The sequence below is a fragment of the Podarcis bocagei genome, assembly GCF_964188305.1.
Source record: "Podarcis bocagei genome assembly, chromosome: 7".
NCBI lineage: Eukaryota > Metazoa > Chordata > Lepidosauria > Squamata > Lacertidae > Podarcis > Podarcis bocagei.
Window position 1 is genome coordinate 13,935,603 of NC_138132.1, and position 8,630 is coordinate 13,944,232.

The window sequence follows — 8,630 nt, forward strand, 5'->3', positions numbered from 1 at the left end:
CATAATAGCATGCCAGACAAGTTCCAGGTTTTTGTAGGTTTGGCAGTGATTTGGTGGTCACCACTTTGTGTGGAAAGGACCTAACAGAAGCAGAAGACATCAAGAAGAGGTGGCAAGAATACACAGAGGAATTATACCAGAAAGATATGGATGTCTCGTACACCCCAGACAGTATGGTTGCTGACCTTGAGCCAGACATCCTGGAGAGTGAAGTCAAATGGGTCTTAGAAAGCACTGCTAATAACAAGGCCAGTGGAAGTGATGATATCCCAGCTGAGCTATTTAAAATTTTAAACGATGATGCTGTTAAGGTGCTACACTCAATATGCCAGCAAATTTGGAAAACTCAGCAGTGGCCAGAGGATTGGAGAAGATCAGTCTACATCCCAATCCGAAAGAAGGGCAGTGCCAAAGAATGCTCCAACTACCGCACAATTGCACTCATTTCACACGCTAGCAAGGTTACGCTTAAAATTCTACAAGGCAGGCTTAAGCAGTATGTGGACCGAGAACTCCCAGAAGTGCAAGCTGGATTTCAAAGGGGCAGAGGAACCAGAGACCAAATTGCAAACATGCGCTGGATTATGGAGAAAGCTAGAGAGTTCCAGAAAGACATCTACTTCTGCTTCATTGACTATGCAAAAGCCTTTGACTGTGTCGACCACAGCAAACAATGGCAAGTTCTTAAAGAAAGGGGAGTGCCTGATCACCTCATCTATCTCCTGAGAAATCTCTATGTGGGACAAGAAGCTACAGTTAGAACTGGATATGGAACAACTGATTGGTTCAAAATTGGGAAAGGAGTACGGCAAGGCTGTATCTTGTCTCCCAGCTTATTTAACTTAACTTATGCAGAATTCATCATGCGAAACGCTGGGCTGGATGAATCCCAAGCTGGAATTAAGATCGCCGGAAGAACTATCAACAACCTCAGATATGCAGATGACACAACCTTGATGGCAGAAAGTGAGGAGGAATTAAAGAACCTTTTAATGAGGGTGAAAGAGGAGAGCGCAAAATATGGTCTGAAGCTCAACATCAAAAAAATGAAGATCATGGCCACTGGTCCCATCACCTCCTGGCAAATAGAAGGGGAAGAATTGGAGGCAGTGAGAGATTTTACTTTCTTGGGCTCCATGATCACTGCAGATGGTGACAGCAGTCACGAAATTAAAAGACGCCTGCTCCTTGGGAGAAAGGCGATGGCAAACCTAGACAGCATATTAAAAAGCAGAGACGTCACCTTGCCAACAAAGGTCCGTATAGTTAAAGCCATGGTTTTCCCAGTAGTGATGTATGGAAGTGAGAGCTGGACCATAAAGAAGGCTGATCGCCGAAGAATTGATGCTTTTGAATTATGGTGCTGGAGGAGACTCTTGAGAGTCCCATGGACTGCAAGAAGATCAAACGCATCCATTCTTAAGGAAATTAGCCCTGGGTGCTCACTGGAAGGACAGATTGTGAAGCTGAGGCTCCAATACTTTGGCCACCTCATGAGAAGAGAAGACTCCTTGGAAAAGACCCTGATGTTGGTAAAGATTGAGGGCACAAGGAGAAGGGGACGACAGAGGATGAGATGGTTGGACAGTGTTCTTGAAGCGACAAACATGAGTCTGACCAAGCTGCGGGAGGCAGTGGTAGACAGGGGTGCCTGGCGTGCTCTGGTCCATGGGGTCACGAAGAGTCGGACACGACTAAACAACAACAACAACAACTTTGTGTAGCAAAAGTTCCCTTGGACTGGATCCTTAGTGAAAATGATGATGGAGAAAATAATAATTTCAGAAAACGGCATCATTCAAATGATTTCGTTTTCTTTTGAGACTATGGCCTAGCTAAAGCAACAAGGTCGGTGTCTCCCCACATTTGACAGTACAGAACTAGCTGCTTTTAGGTATTGTATGCAGCAAATGTCCCTTCAATAACACTGAAAAGGATAAACTGTTAGAGTCTATTGTGGCCATCTATTGTTAGAGACGGAGGGGGTGGGGTTTTACTCAGAGCAACACCATTACTCCAACAGGCTGCATTTCTAAGCTTCTCTCTAAGCTTTTTAAAGTAACTATTCTGCTATATTTGCATGGTTTTGTACTAAGAACTAAATATCAATAACAAAGAAACCAGAGACATATCTCCTTAGACTGATAGATGAAGAGATACCACGGGGGGGGGGTCGGAGTGAATTTTTCTAAATGCAAGTACAGCTGCTAGAATAGTTATTGCTGCTAGGTGGAAGTCACAAACTATACCACAAAGGAGGAATGAATTTGTAAACTAAATGAATATTTAATTTTGGCAAAATTAACTGCAATAATAAGAAATCAGTCGAATCAAAAATTAAAAAAGGAGTGGAAATGTTTTGATGAATATATGGCAAAATATTGCTCAAAAAAAGATACGCTAATATGCCTAGATTAAAATGTGAAGTACTGGAAGAAAGAAAAATTAGTAAAGAAAGATAATCAGAAAATATAGATGATTTGAGAAGATTGTAGAATGCAAAGATTATTGTAAATTGTATACAGTGGTACCTCAGGTTAAGTACTTAATTTGTTCAAGTACTTAACCTGAAACTGTTCTTAACCTGAAGCACCACTTTAGTTAATGGGGCCTCCTACTGCTGCTGCGCCGCCGGAGCACGATTTCTGTTCTCATCCTGAAGCAAAGTTCTTAACCTGAAGCACTATTTCTGGGTTAGCAGAGTCTGTAACCTGAAGCATATGTAACCTGAAGCATATGTCACCTGAGGTGCCACTGTAATGCGGAGGAAATCGAGTGGGGGGCGGAGGGAAGTGGGCAGAAGGAGAAAAGAATAATATGATGGATTGAGGAAATAGAAATGTAAATGTATGAGGGGATGGGAAGGAAATGGTGTTGGCTTTGGTACATCTGTATTGTAATATAATACTGGCGGTTCCCTCATTACGAGAAGCGAAGCTACAGGGAACCAGGCAGAGGGCCTTTTCGGTGGTGGCGCCCGCCCTGTGGAATGCCCTCCCATTGGATGTCAAGGTGATGGACAACTACCTGACATTCAGAAGACATCTTAAGGCGGCCCTATTCAGGGAAGCTTTTAATGTATGATATTTTAGTGTTTTTTGGTTTCTGTGGAAGCCGCCCAGAGTGGCTGGGGAAACCCAGCCAGATGGGCGGGGTACAAATAATAAATTATTATTATTATTATTATTATTATTATTATTATTATTATTATTATTAGTGAAAACCAATTTTAAAAAAAGAAAAGAAAGAAAAGAAAACTATTTTCACAGTCAACCAGATACATGTGTATAGCCAGAAAGCAGGATGTGAGAGCAACAACACTCTCCCCACTTGTGGTTCCCAGCAACAGACATTCAGAGCCATGCTGCTGCCAACTGCAGAGGTAGAACATAATCATCAAATTTAATAGCCACCTCTGGACAAAGTCACAAAAAATTAGGTCATAGATCATAGACTTGTAAAGTTGGAAGGGATCCTGAGGATCATCTAGTCCAACCCCTGAAATGCATTCTTGGATGAACCTGCAACCTTGGCACTATCAGTAACATGCTGTAACTATCTAAACTATAGGGTAATCCTCTTTCACATTAACACTCATGTCCATGTTCCCATAGCTCAGGCATAGGCAAACTCGGCCATCCAGATGTTTTGGGACTACAACTCCCATTATCCCTGACCACTGGTCCTGTTAGCTAGGGATGATGGGAGTTGTAGTCCCAAAACATCTGGAGGGCTGAGTTTGCCTGTGCCTGCCATAGCTCCTTTCTCCCCTCCTTTCCTACAATCCCCCCTGTGCTTCAGAGAGAAACCAGCCTATTGTAATTTCATGCCACTTCCTCCTTATTTATTGAGAGGAAACCTGTCAGTTGGTTGTTAAATTAGAGAAGATTAACTGTCTGTACAGTGGTGCCCCGCAAGACGAATGCCTCGCAAGACGAAAAACTCGCTAGACGAAAGGGTTTTCCGTTTTTGCGTTGCTTCGCTAGACGAATTTCCCTATGGGGAAATCTTGCGTCTTGCGCTTTTTTTAAAAAGCCGCTTGAAGAGGCGCAGTTGCCTGCAGGTGCTTCACAAGACGAAAAACATCGCAAGACGAAAAGACTCGTGGAACGAATTCTTTCGTCTTGCGAGGCACCACTGTACATGAATGTTCCATTGTTATTGAAATATTTGTTATAAATTCAATCCTGAAATTCATGGTGAAGACAACAAATAGTTCCAGGTTGTAAAAACAACGTGTAAAAGGTCCTTTAGAAGATTTGAGGGTTCTACATCCTTTGCCTCTCTCACATGACACCAGTCTGAAAGGATCTTCACTGGCTCCCACAACATTTCTGAGCACAATTCAAAGCGTTGGTGCTAACCTGTAAAGCCCTAAATGGCCCTGGCCTTGTATGCCTGAAGGAGCATCTCCACCCCCATTGCTCAGCCCAGACACCGAGGTCCTCCTCCGAGGGTCTTCTGTCAGTTCTGTTACCATATTTTTTGCCCCATAGGGCGCACATAGTTTTTTTTGGGGGGGGGAATAAAGAAAAAAAATTATTTCCCCCCCAGGCGTGGGGCTGGGGCAGGGGAAGCCCAAGCTTCCCCCGACCCCAGCCCCCAGAACAGGCTGCTATCCGCAAGCCTTGGGAGCCCGGCGGAAGCTCCCCAGGCTTGCGGATATCTGCCCGAAGCCCGGGGCGCGCTTCTCAGCATGCACCAGACTTCAGGTTGCAGGCTGCTATCCGCAAGCCTAGGGAGCCCTGCGGGAACTCCCGTGGGCTCCCCAGGCTTGCAGATAGCTTCCTGAAGCCTGGAGAGCGAGAGGGGTCCTGCGCACCGACCCCTCTCGCTCTCCAGGCTTCAGCGAAAGCCTGTGTTCGCCCCATAGGACACACACACATTTCCCCTTCATTTTTGGAGGGGAAAAAGTGCGTCCTATAGGGTGAAAAATACGGTAAGTTGTGGGTGAACATATCAGACGACACAGCGATTCTTCAAACAACTCTTGTTTATTCATAGGCCAGAACAGAACTGAACTAAAGGGTTCAGCTAGCCTTCTTATATAGAGCTCCACTACAACACCACAGTAACACTCTTTCTGTAACTATCCAATCACTGAACGTCACTTTCAATCCCTTATTTGCATATGTGGACCTGAATGAAAACTATCTACAGTACCCCCCTGCTGGCCTAGGGTGAGAACTTCAGTACATAACACCCCTCCCTACCAAGATAAGGCGTTAGTTACAATTGTAATGGTTCTGTTATATACAGCACTGCATGTAATGGTTCAATTAGGCACAAAAGCATATTGGTTACATTTCACCTACTTCCATTAGACCGACAGTGTTACGTGTCTAACAACATAGTCCTTTAAATAAGCTGGGCGCTTGGAAACTCTGCCGGACCGCCAGAGCCCGGTACCCAGGTCCGGGGGGTCACCCGATTCTTGATGAGGCTCTCGTGCGACCCTAAGTGGCATTGAAACCAAGTCTCCTGGATCCGCTGCTGTGGGTGGAACCTCCGTGAGTGGAGTTGGCAGAATGTCAGGCATGGCAGTGGTCTGAGTCTATGGGAAGTCTGGCAGACCCTCTGATGCAGCTTGGTTTGGCTCCATGCCTGCAGTTTGTGAGAGAGGTGTAGGTGGAGCCTCACCATCTGTAAGTGTCTGTTCCAGAGCCATGAGTGCAGTTGGGGCACCGCGGTAGTGTCCAAGTCCCCAACCCTGCACCTAAGCTGGTCTATGTGCCGGCGCCACAAACGTCCATTTTCAAGTGCCACCTGGTACGAGCGAGGTCCAGTGACTCCCACTATTGTAGCTGGCACCCAAGGAATGTCCCCCACAAAGTTCCTGGCAAAGAGCTGGTTTCCTGGAACAAAATTAATTAGTTCATTATCAACTAAAACTGCACTAGTGTCCACCTTCCAACATCTACCACCTTCCAGTAAGTATCTCACCAGCTCTCTCTGTTGGAATTCTGGAAGCCAAGACTCAAGTATGGGGAAAGTATTTTTTTGTGACATGACAAAACCCCAAACCAAAATTTAACACCATAAAGCATGCATCAAATGAAAACATGGAAATATTGGCTGTAGAACCTCTAAAATGTGCCTTTCCAGTGGGTCCCAAAATCTCCCCTTTTAATTGTTATTTCCAAAGCATTCACACATCCCTGGCATAGAGAGAATTGACCACAAAGTCATAAAAGAATTTTCATACAAATTTCTTCAAAAGCCACATTCGTGTGCTTTTCCAGACTGCAGTCAAACCAGATGCGGAAGCAGTCAAAACCACTGCTTAGTTAAATAATGTAAAAGTTTCTAAAATACTAGTTTCAGATTCCATTCTGGACTGGGGGGGGGGGGAGAGGCTAGGTAAAGCCATGGGCCAGAAAGACCGGGTCAGAACTCCTCACTGATTGAATTGACATGGAAAAGAGAATAACAAAGGCTTGGCTTCCCATTTCCTGCCATACTGAAGGGAAGTGACATAGGCTAAGCTTGGCAGGACAGCTTAGTCTTGGATTCAACCCTTTCATGTGTTGGGATACTGCCAGGGAGACAAAAGCCATCATGCCCCCACGCTGTCTCCGGACATCCATTGACCTCCCGTAGAAACACAGTATCAATCAATTAGCGACATGAGCTCCAGAAATAGCTTGCCACATTCCAGAGCTGATGCATGCCCTATCAGCAAAATTCGCACAGCGAAAGATGCACACAGGAGAGCATTATGTACAATTTTATTCAGCTTTGGTCAGAACAAAGAAAAAACATGACTGCCTGCTTCAATGTCTCAGGCACAGAGAGAGAAACGAAAGCAAAGACATAACAGAAACATCCTGTGAACAGGAAATACGCAGGCTGTGACACAAACATCCTGCTCCCTTTTAAGGTGGAACGGAAATATCCTAACATCATGCACTAATCACAACTTTAATTGGTTACAGATGTGAGTAGATTGGCATAGGCATTGGGCAAAGCTAGTTTAAATCACTCAAGCCTGTGTGCTGGAAGTGCATATACGGTATACATCCATTACAGGCAGCCCTATGACCTATAACAAATAGGGGTGCCCCCTGAGGGGTCTCCGTTGGAGCAGTGCTGTGGCCATAGCACCTATCTGGTTGTCAGATGGAAACCACTCCCACTTGATCCCTTTAACAATATACCCTTAACCAGGAGGGCCAGGCAAAATCTACGACCTCCTCTCCACTCAAGACCAAGTGTTACCCAATGACTAGCCACTAATTGAGACAAACCAGCTTGCTGCTAAACCCTTAATACCTTCAACCAACCCCTGAGACCCTCTACAATGTTATTTAACCAAATTCCGTTGCCCAGATTGGACAGGTGCACCCATTTGTTATGGTACAAGCCTTCTGGTCAACGGTGATGGTAGGGTGCTTTATCACCCAGCCCCTTAGCTGCTGCATCTTTCATTCAACTCAGTGAAAGTTCTTCCTTGGTAGTCTTTAGACAAATGTTTCTGTTCCTGGCAAAGATTCATTCCCCTGGTTTGTATGGGAGATGCTCAGAATCAGCATCACCATCTCTGTGTTAGGGAGAATGTAGGTGTGATGATTTAAGTATTTATTTTATTGTATTTTTTCATCTTTATGTAGATATAGATAGATGATAGATGATGATAAATAGATAGACAGATAGATAGATGTATAAACATATACACGTTTTCAGTATTAAGCAATGTCATATATATATAGCACCAAGGCGAAAGTATAGTGTCCAGATCAAGGGAAGTAATAGTACCATTCTATTCTGCCTTAGTCAGACCACACTTGGAATACTGTGTACAATTTAAGGTTGGTGTTGACAAGTTGGAACATGTGCAGAGGGCAACCAAGATGATCAAGAGTCTGGAGACTAAGCCTGGTTCCATGTAACCTCATTTATTACCGTGACGGAACTGCTAGAAGGCCCTTGTTGCTGGATCTCAGTGTCTGGGCTGAATGGCAGGGGTGGAGATGCTCCTTCAGGTATACTGGGCCGAGAGCGTTTAGGGCTTTAAAGCTCAGCACCAACACTTTGAATTGTGCTCGGAAACGTACTGGGAGCCAATGTAGATCTCTCAGGACTGGTGTTATGTGGTCCCGGCGGCCACTCCCAGTCACCAGTCTAGCTGCCACATTCTGGATTAATTGCAGTTTCCGGGTCACCTTCAAAGGTAGCCCCACATAGAGCGCATTGCAGTAGTCCAATGCAGTAGTCCAAGCAGGAGATAACTAGAGATTGCACCACTCTGGCAAGACAGTCCGCAGGTAGGTAGGGTCTCAGCCTGCATACCGGGTGGAGCTGGTAGACAGCCGCCCTGGACACAGAATTAACCTGCACCTCCATGGACAGCTGTGAGCCCAAAATGACTCCCAGGCTGTGCACCTGGTCCTTCAGGAGCACAGTTACCCCATTCAGAACCAGGACCAGTGAGTTCCCCACACCCGCCCGCCCCCTGTCCCCCAAAAACAGTACCGCCTCCAGGCACTCACACAGGACCTTCACCGCATTCACTGATTCTGATTTACTGGTTCTGATAAACAAAATAACACAAAATAGCCTTTCCAAACTCCCTTCTTGCTGGTGACTCTTCTGTTCAAATGCCACATACCACTGCCCCCTGTCAATCCCTG